Source organism: Diuraphis noxia, unplaced genomic scaffold, assembly GCF_037042655.1.
Source record: "Diuraphis noxia isolate RWA-SAM2 unplaced genomic scaffold, SU_Dnox_SAM2 contig0003, whole genome shotgun sequence".
NCBI classification, from domain to species: domain Eukaryota; kingdom Metazoa; phylum Arthropoda; class Insecta; order Hemiptera; family Aphididae; genus Diuraphis; species Diuraphis noxia.
Window position 1 is genome coordinate 47,555,060 of NW_028301713.1, and position 10,246 is coordinate 47,565,305.

The window sequence follows — 10,246 nt, forward strand, 5'->3', positions numbered from 1 at the left end:
TTCAATACTTAAAAAAGCATTTGAATACTTTTACTCAAATACTTTACGGGACTGGCTATTATAATTTATTTTTTTCATAAAATATTATTGTAATTCACTTATAACTCAGTATCGATAAGTGACGTCTATCGTATATATTTGCCGCCTTTCAATAAAATAGTGGAGATGGGTACCTGTCTGTTTTGGATCACTCGAAATCAATAAATAATTTTATAATTTTTCATTCTATCTATCATTAACATTCATATTTTAATTTAACGTTTTTAAAACTACCTATTCATTTTATAACATAAGGTTTTTAAAAATATCCAAAGTGTATTGTAAAGTGAAAGTACTATTGAATAAAAACCAAAAATATTTTGAAAATTACTTTTGTGTTCTTAAACTAACAATACACAAATATATTATGAGGAATTTTGTTTTATATTTAAGAGGTGGTTTTTACATGCAGAAAGCATATTTTTATTAATACTTAGGTATCGGAAGTAAACATGAGAAATTTTAAATTTTAAATATTCTCGAATTGTTTAAAATCAAAAAATTATAAATTATGTGCTCAACAATAGAAGAACATGATTGACTTTTACCAACTAGTAGGTTATAGTCGAAACGGCAGATTTGATGTTTTCACTATTTCACTATATATCTTTATAATGTTAAATCAGTACTTACTACTCAGCAATACTTATATGGCTATATACTATATAGTATATATACATGAAAAGTACTAGGTAACCAAATTTATCTATAATAATATTAATATTTAGTAATTTATAAAAAAGTGATATAAAAATATGCGTGTGTTTCTAATATTCAAATACCATCTCAACCAAAAGAAAAAAAAACTAATAATAATAATTTTGTATATTGTTATAATTATAAATTTTGGTTTTTGTTATATTACATATATTATTATTGCAATGAACTAGGTAATCGTAAACACAGACCTCTTTGATTTCAAAGTTGTATTACAATATATATCTCTGGATTTATCTTATTAAGGTAGGTATAGTATAATGTATTCAACGATATATAATAGCTAGTATACCGATATCTATCATCTGTGGCAAACGTCAATCGATGTCAGTCGGCTTTAATTGCAGGAGACGATTCATAATTTTATATTATTATTTTTTAATCTCATATTTTATTCCGCTCAAGTTATTTTTATAAAATAACTCGATACCTACTTTCAGTTGAGAATGAGATAAAGATACTAGATAGATATAGACAGAAGAAGACAGATGAAGAGAAGAGCAGTTCCTGGATATATGGCGTATGAACTATAAATATGGTTCAGCTACATGCCTACATTTAATCCGAAGAGATTAATATTTATCGGCGGTCAATCTGCTACCTGAGTGATATAGATGAGTATTTTCTCTTGAGCGCTCAATATACACGCACAAACTACGTCGACACCAGGAGCGTCATTTGGGGGGGGGGGGTCAGGGTGTGCCGGTGCACCCCTTACTTTTAGAATGTTATAATAAATTGGGCTGCGTCTTGCTGAAGCCCAAAATAATGCACGAGCCACGAATGCACAATTATTTATATAATTAAAATCAAATTGTAATAACCGGTCTATAACGTATGGAAATAATTGAATGCAGGATAATATACATATACCTACGTATGTATATCTATTTTTATATGGTATGGTGAAATTTTAAAATGGCCTGCTAGAAACTTCGCACACCCGAAAAAACCTGAAATGACGCCCCTGGTCGACACATCCAGATTGCAGAATAATAATATATTTAAACAATTAAAAAGATTTAAACTATAAAATATAGTGTCGTTAATATATTAAATATTAATTTTGTGCTTAACAACAGAAGTCAATTTTTGACTTAGAATTTTACCAATTACAGTTAAAGTTCGTACAGTAGATTTTATGTATTCATTATACCATCAGCCAAGTAAAACTACACAAGTTTTCAACATACTTTGTAATTATATTATTTATATATCTTTTATTAATACATTCATAAAAGATATATATTAAATGGATATATTCATAAATTACATTCATCTAATAATTACTGACATGATTTAAGGATGTAATAATTTGTTATTGCAATACCACGATACTTACTTATGTTATAACTTATAAGTTATAACTTAGTAATTATATAGATATAATATCATTTTTGCGAGTTAAAAGCTGACAAATTTTGTTATTAATATCTAAGTTAAAGGTATCATCGAGTACCGACTGATTGAAGTTTAAGAAGTTGTTCACCTTCTGTTTTCTTAATAAATACGCGATCCGAATTCACCCAGACATATTTCCAATCATATATGACTTACCTACTGCCTTAATAAATTGCTTAACTAATCAGAAAATTTAGTTTTAGAAAAAAGATCGTACGGTTTTTAAGTTTTTTCCTATAATCATCTAACTTTTCACAACACAAATTAACGGATTTACTTAATTCAATATTATAGTAATCGATAACCTCTCAATTTTTTAGAAATAGAAATATCATTTATTATTAAAGTAAAGTTATTTTATTCTATTTCATTATAACATTATAATTTTTATTTGGTTCAATTTTTTTAAATGTTACATATTCTTTTATAGTTAAATCATTCTCACATGACTCTATAAATATCTAATTGGCTAAAAACATATAGGTTATAAAATATTGTTGAACATTTAAATTTTACTAATTGCAAGTAATTTCAGATATGGTATTCATCAGAAAAAATTTGACACTGAAAATAAAATATCATATTCAGCAATATAAAATGTGTTAACGATGCAGTGTTTTAAAGAAATCAAAGATAAAGTTTTATATCAGATATTGATTCAGAAATGGGGTAAGCAATTTTCTATTTTCAGTAAATCTTTTTTTAATATTGTTATTGATCAGAGGAAACATTTCTTGCAATTTTTCTATTAATTGTATTGTAATTACTGGTATAACAATATTTTGGTTATCAATTAAGTCACTATAAAAAATAAAAAATTTCCTCAATGATATTTAAATATTTTAATCGATTATCAGGTACGATGACCTGTTAGGTTAGGAGTGGTAAGAAAGAGGGGGTGGGTTGGTAGAGAGGGTTAGGGAAAGAGAGGGGGACATATAGTGAAAAGGGGGTAAGGTAGGAAGGGGAGAGGGTGACAGATAGAGGGTAGGTGATGTAGGGAAGGGAGATAGAGGCAGAAGAGAGTGAGAGGGAGGTAAGTAAGGACCGGAAAGGATAAATGGAAGGGGGTAAGGTAGAGGGAGAGGAGTGAGAGTCGGAGAGAGGGTGGGAGATGTAGGATAAGTGAGAGGGGTAGAAACAGAGAAATAGAGAGAGTGAGAGAGAGGGGTAGGGAGAGAGCGAGAGAGTAAGAAGGTTTAGAGGGTTAGTTAGGTTAGGTGGCAGAAGGGGGAATAATTAGGTAGAATAGTTGTATTGACAATGCCGAATACGTAGGAAAGGATCTTGAATTGCAAAGGTTAATCGACCTTTTGGCTGAAACTACCAAGTTAATAGGTTTACAACCTTCGACTTATTGGATAGAATAAAAAGAGTAGGTTGGTTACGCCGGTTAAGAAGATGTCAGTGTATTTCTTTTTTTCTCACTGACCCACTCACAACATAACAAATTTTATGTTCATTATAATCATAGTTTCTAAAATTGGAGTGAAGAGAATATTTGGATTATTATCTAGGGCTTATCATAAGCTTTTTAGTATATTTTGATTTATGAGCTAGTTACTAAGTAATAAAATTGAGCTTATGAGTTGTTCTAGATAATAATCATACCTTTAAATTTTAAAAGAAGCCATCTCACTCTAATTTTAGGAATTATTTTGATTATATTGAACATAGAATTTGTTATGTTGTGCGTGAGTCAGAAAGATAAAACAGAATGCACTGACATTTTCTTAAGTGTTATCAATTTGACCAGGCTATTGATTGTTGACTGTATTATTAGAGTTTTGTACAAGATACTATTCTAAGTATCCAAGTACAGCAGTGTGTTCAAATTTAAGAACCTAATATAACATGAAAATGTAGCTCATGATGGCGCTGCTCCTACACTCCACATATATAATGTCGCCATCATGCCAAATGTAACCAAGTGTAGTGTGTACTTTAGTAGTTTTGAGATATTATGTTTATCATTGATTTATACGTCCAAAACTTAACGAATATTTAAAAAGCATGTATAACTATTATAACATCATTCTACAAAAGTCAATCTTCATAAATTCATTTAAACTAAAAAATCTTAATTTACTAATTTAAATTAATAATAAAAGTTGACCCCTTGACAGTGTTTTACTTGAGCACTTATAAAAAAGACCAACTAAAAGTATTATTTTGGTCATTAGGTACATATTTTGTTAGTATAATATCTATCTATAGACAAATTGCATATATATGTACAACGTTACTAAACATACTATAGCTTTATTTATCTCAAAAAAAAAAAAAAAAAAAATGATTTTTTTAAAAAATAACATAAAATTATTATAACACTTAAAAAAAAAAAAAATCAAACAACTTTTAATCATAGAAGTGATTTCCTATGGTGTAATATTATTGTGGTAGATTAGTCAATATGTAATTATATCCGGGTAACCGTATGGGAAATAATAGCATTATAGTAAGTTATACATAAAGTGATAAACTCGGCACTTGGACAATTAGGTTTTTATACGTAAGGGCGTGATGGCGATTTATTAAATTCACTAAAAATAAAATAAATTAGGCATAAATAATATTATTTGTATACTTTTCTTAAAAAACTTTACGTCTTCACAAGACTGGATATTAACTGTAACTAAAATAATAAAATAATATTTGGATATTATAATTCAAAGATCTGACTTTTTATATGTTACTCCATGTCATATACCCTTAAAAAAGCGAATCTCAGACCATTTATACTTTTTTTATTGCCATAGCTAATTGACTTATGAAAATAGAAGGACGATAATATTTAAATACAATAACAGAATTAAAAAAGATTTTCGACAATTTTTTTTTTAAAATGATATACGTTGTAACATAAATATATCCATCATTTAATATTTTAAGTAATATACGTATTGTAATTTTAATCTTTTTTATCTTACATAAGAAAATTATGTTATTAATTTATGATGGTTTCTATATGATGTATAAAGTATATTTGCGGCCTGATAGGCACGATGGTTGGCCACGTTGGTCACTTGTTCTGAGGTTACGTATCGACCGACGTCGCTAGTTCCCGGATGGGCGACCACCTGGCTTCTTAGTGACGAATCCTGGTCCTATTTACATGTGCTTCAAACCGAACAGTAAAAAACATAACCATGCAGTGTATGCCTTAAAAAAAGGAAATTAACCTCTGGCCTGCTATATGCACACAACACTATAGATATTATGTACTTGCAATACCAAAAATAATATAATAACACTTAATAATTGGGTGCACAAAAAGTGCATATTGGGGCTTAGTGTGGCGCGGTGATTGGCTGTAATCTTAAAAGTGTGTCAAGCATCGTCTGGCGTCACTAGCTCCCGGATGGGTGACCACCTGGGTTTTTAATGACGAATCTTTGCCTCACTTGTTCTGAGGTTACGTATCGACCGACGTCGCTAGCTCCCGGATGGGTGACCACCTGGCTTCTTAGTGACGAATCCTGGTCCTATTTACATGTGCTTCAAACCGAACAGTAAAAAACATAACCATGCAGTGTATGCTTTAAAAAAAGGAAATTAACCTCTGGCCTGCTATATGCACACAACACTATAGATATTATTTACTTGCAATACCAAAAATAATATAATCACACCTAATAATTGGGTGCACAAAAAGTGCATATTGGGGCTTAGTGTGGCGCGGTGATTGGCTGTAATCTTAAAAGTGTGTCAAGCATCGTCTGGCGTCACTAGCTCCCGGATGGGTGACCACCTGGGTTTTTAATGACGAAGCTTTGTCCCATATGCTCATACGTGTTTCTAAACCAACCTGTGATCTATAGAATGCTAATAGGTAGCCATAGTTACCGGAGTTATTTTTGAAAATAAAAATGTATTATTTAATAATACAAATTATACGAATACAATATTTTACTTTGCTTAAATCTATAAACTAAAAAGTACTTTAATTCATGCTAAAACATTTCAAGAATATTAATTAGCAAATCGTATGCCATTTGATATATTATAAATGATGGACATTTTTTCTGGACACATTATCTGTCTTTATGAATTTATCGTTAATAAAAAAAAAAAAATGTTTAAATCATTTATCATAAGATTGTAATGATTCATTATTTCTGGTGTTGAGGGTCGTTTTTATATATAGACACAATGGAAACATAAAACAAAATTATCATGATGCCACATGGTGATGATGGGCCGGAGCAGACATATATTGATAACAATCAGATTCCTTAGTTTTCAATAATATTAATAGTTCAACTAAACCCTATACGATTTGTAAGTTAGACACAATACTGGCAGATAAATCATTAACAATTGTTTGTCGTCACATTTAAAATGTATATATAAATGTATGACAATATTTAATATGTCATACATAATATATGAATATATTATGTATGAATATTGTGACGAAGTCCTAAAAATCTAAAAGAGTTAAAAATATTACAAGAGGTCCAATGTCTTAATATCGGCAAAAAAAGAGTAACGTGTAGAGGAAAGTGGACAATATACCGTCCTATCCTAAATTTTAAAAATAAAACATTGGAAAAGGGTTCGGAGCCATTAATGGATGATTTAGGTTCTAAGAGGTTAACAATCAATAGATCAACTTGATAAGCAAACACTTATATCGGATACCAACTAAGAATCTTTTTATTCAAAGTGTTCAAGGTAATCTCTGTTGGTCACGCGATACCTAAGTACTATTTATTGTTATACCACCACTCAAATTGATACTAATTAAACTCAGTGCCGTATCCAGGATGCTACGGCACTGCCTTCCCCGTGTGACTAGCAGATGGTTACATAAGTCATAGGAAGGTATTTGTAAACCTATGGTGAGTTGAAGCTATATGTGATGATAGATGACTATCATCACTGTCGTTACCTTTGCAATGATCTTTTCCTACTAACTATCAAGGTATTCGACATTGTAAACATAACAAAGGGAGAAAATATATAAATATTGTTGAGGAAATGTTTCATAGGTACCTGACTAATATTACCATAATAGTTAACACGGTTTTAAAGCCGAATTAGCGTAATAACAGTATTACAATCGGTTTAAGATTTTGAATATTACACACTGCACTTTGCACTATTCATATTCTCAATCGATCATTTCTTAAAAAATTTTCTTTTGTTTCTTGAAATGCGTTTGCCTGCGGGCGCCAGGTCACCCCTCCGCATTTTTTTTCTCTAAGTTCAATAAATTAAAAATTTTTTTTGTTTCTTGAAATGCGTTCGCCTGCGGGCGCCAGGTCACCCCTTCTCATTTTTATTTTGTATTTTCTTCTCCAAGTTCAATAAATAAAATTTTTTTTTTGTTTCTTGAAAATCATTTGCCCGCGGGCTCACGTGTTCCCCTTCACATTTTTTTTCAAATCATTTCAACAAAGTAAATTTTCATTTCATAATTTTAAAATTGTTAACCTGGTGCTCTCTCAATGATCTTTCCGGAATAAGCTTATTTTTATCAATTAATTTCGGTTCGAAAATTTTAACATTACACACTGCAGTTTGTACTATTCTTATTCTTAATTGATCATTTTTTAAAAAATTTTCTTTTGTTTCTTGAAATGCGTTTGCCTGCGGGCGCCAGGTCACCCCTCCGCATTTTTTTTTCTCTAAGTTCAATAAATTAAATTTTTTTTTGTTTCTTGGAAAGCATTTGCCCGTGGGCTCCCGTGTTCCCCTTCACATTTTTTTTTTCATTATTTCTCTAAATTAAAATAGTTAAAATTAAAATTTTTTTGGCTTCTTGAAAAACAATTGCCCACGGGCTCCCGTGTCCCCCTTCACATTTTTTTTTCAAATCATTTCAACAAAGTAAATTTTTCATTTCATAATTTCAACAGTGTTAACCTGGTGCTTTCTCAATGATCATTCCCGAATAAGCTTATCTTTATCAATTGCGTATTATCGATTTGAAAATTTTAACATTACACGCACTGCAATTTGTAGCTACTATTTATTTTTAACCGATAATAATTTTTTTGTTTCTTAAAATGAGTTTGCATGCGGGCACCAGGTCACCCTTTCTCTTTTTTTCATTTATTTAAAAAATGTCTTTGCTTCTTGAATAAAATTTGGCCGTGGGCTAATAAAAAGCCCCCCGGCTTTTATTCTTATTTTTGTTTTTTCGTTTATTCAAATGTTATTAATTTTTTAATTTTTATATTTCAAACATCGTTTATCCACTCAGCTCAAGTAATACAATAATTATTAAAATTGTTAAACTTTTAACTAAATATTATAAGCTGTTTGTGTTACATTGTTTTTAAACCAAACTTAATGTTAATTAGCTGTTTTCTTCCTTTTTTTGGTCACTTTACCTTAGTAATGCAGATAGGCAAATGAACAGTGTATAATACTATCCACTAATGTATTATTTGCTTGATGATGGACACTGCATATATTTCAGTCAACATAGTCGTTTGTTTGTGACGTCTATATAGATATCAGGCAAAGTATAATCCTGCCCACATCTCAGAACAAAGAAAGTTCTGGTTTAAATCACCAAATCAAACACTTGGGCTTGTTAAAATTGAGTTACGACAAGATTATCTGAAAAACATGCTCAAGCGATTGGTTTTCATTTTATCGTTTATTTATGCAAATAATCGTTGAGATATTTTATGTTTTAAATTTGATTATTTTTAACCATTTAACCAATTTTTTTCTATTATTTGTCATTTTAGCATTAGTGGTTGTTAACTACTGTTAAAAAAGTTTTCACCCTTGTGGTGGTGAGTGTTGATTTTTACTATTTTTAAATTTATCTATGTTGTCTTTTAGGATTAAAATTGTGTTCCTTGTAGTTTGTTTTGGTTTTCTTGTTATTTGTACCTATATATGGCCGTTTGGGTTGTGATTTTGCTGTCAATTTAATTTTTTTTTAATATTTCCAAAAATATGTATATATAATATCTGGATAAGGTGTATAAAATAACGAATGGTACTTAAGATGAAGACTTTCAGAAGCATGTGTTCTCCTTTCATAAGTTACTATTCATTTTAGCCAACATATAGAAATAGTAAATTTTCGAGGACGTACTTGGGTAATTAAATTTAATTTGTCGATAAGACTGCAGTCGTACTCAGACAATAAAAAAAGTAAAAATTAAAAGGGATGCTCTTGGAATATCCTCTATATACTTACATTCCCTCTGTATATACATAACACTATAACAGGCATTGTTAAATATGACTTATGACAAGGTATAATATTCTTACTCTTTGGGTCATCCTATTTAATTTTTAATGGATAACATCTTTTATTATATTAGTAGGTATAATATGTTCTAATACAGTATGCAACTATTCATATAATTATTATTTTCTATGCGCGCGATTTGGAAGCTTATAAAATATTCAACGCTGCGTGACGACTATATAGTGAGTAGTTATAGGTAATAGGTATAGACATAATATTATCATGTGTCTACGCCGTAGAATTATAGTACTAGATAAAGTATATGCCTATAGGCTATATTAATGACTGAATGATGACTTTCAACTTGTAAGAGAATATAATTATAATATAATATTGGTAGTGGCCACTTCCGCGTCCGACGCTTAACTTCTTTTTTGTGGGCCCTAACTAGATTATTCCAAATAGGTATTTATAAAAATATTATTATCTTACCATTACTGATTTAATTTTAATTTAATGAAATATAATTTGCTGATAACTGATAATAATAAATGTTTTGGTGTTAAGGGCAGATCTAAGATTTTTAACGTTGGTTGGGAGTTATCGTGTATAATACAAATAATGGTCTTTAGGTACCTATATACTTATCAAAGTGTTATTATGAAAAAAAAATAATAGTAATAATTTGAAGCTTAAACAGTTATGGAAATCAATCTTGCAATGTGCATGTTTTTGGATGTGTTATATAAATTACATTTCGATATACAATTATTAATAATTTAAGATAAATAATTTTATATCAAAAAATTAAAAATCACTTTTTTATATATGTAAGTTTGTAGGTACATAATACAATGTATATGCATTTTAAAATTTGAATAATTTAGATTGACCAGTCGCCTAAATATATTATATTTTTATTCCTTA